Here is a 1000-nt window from a genome sequence, read left to right as displayed (position 1 = left end):
CCTTTTCAAATTAGTGTTTTAGATTTCTATGGACAAGAACCCAGAAGTACAACTGCTGGATCATATGGTGATTCTATTTTTAGATTTTTGAGGAACTTCCTTAGTGTTTTCCATTGAGGTTGTACCAATGCACAATCCCAGCAACAGTGCACTTGGGGTCCCTTTTCTTCACATCCTTGCCAACACTGATTTATTTATTTATTGATAACCATTCTGACAGATGTGAGGTGATATCCGATTGTGATTTTAATTTGCATTTCTCTGATAGCAAGTGATGTTGAGCATCCTGCATATGTCTCTTGTCCATCTGTATGTCCTTTTTGGAGAATTGTCTATTCTGGTTCTCTGCCCATTTTTTAATTGGATTGTTTGTCTTTTTTGTGTTAACTTGTATGAGTTCCTTATAGTTTTTTTAATATTGGCCACCTATCAGATGTATCACTGGCTAATATCTTCTCCCATTCTTTAGATTGTCTTTTTGTTTTGTTGATGGTTTTCTTTGCTGTGCCAAATCTTTTTAATTTAAAGTCATATGTATGAATGGATCTTGTTCTCTTATCCATTCAGCCATCCTGTATCATTAGATTGGAGCTTTCAATTCATTTACATTTAAAGTAATTATTTATAGCGATGTAGTTAACTGTCATTTTGTGGACTGACCTCATGGAGAGGAATTGGCTGTAGCAGGGCTCTGGGGACTGCTGAGTTCATTCTTTCGGTGTGCCATTCGTAAAACTAATCAGGTAGTGCTCTAGTGTTGTCTGAAGCTGTTGACTAGATGTGTTGGTTCTTAGGCCTCTTGGGAGGGTCTCCAGTGCAGGCCCAGGTCAGCTGCTACTTATGCTCGGCCCAAGGCCACCTTGCAAAACCTACAAAGTGATCTGAGGTTGGTAGCTGCCTGTGCTGTGCTTGGTGACCCCTGAGAGAGGCTATACTGTGAACTGAGGCTGGTTTCCACTATTGCTGGACTGGTGACCGCCTAGCAAGAGGTACAGGGCAC

The sequence above is a fragment of the Pteropus vampyrus genome, unplaced genomic scaffold, assembly GCF_000151845.1.
Source record: "Pteropus vampyrus isolate Shadow unplaced genomic scaffold, Pvam_2.0 Scaffold294, whole genome shotgun sequence".
In the NCBI taxonomy this organism is placed as follows: Eukaryota; Metazoa; Chordata; class Mammalia; order Chiroptera; family Pteropodidae; genus Pteropus; species Pteropus vampyrus.
Note: the sequence above shows the minus strand (reverse complement) of the source record.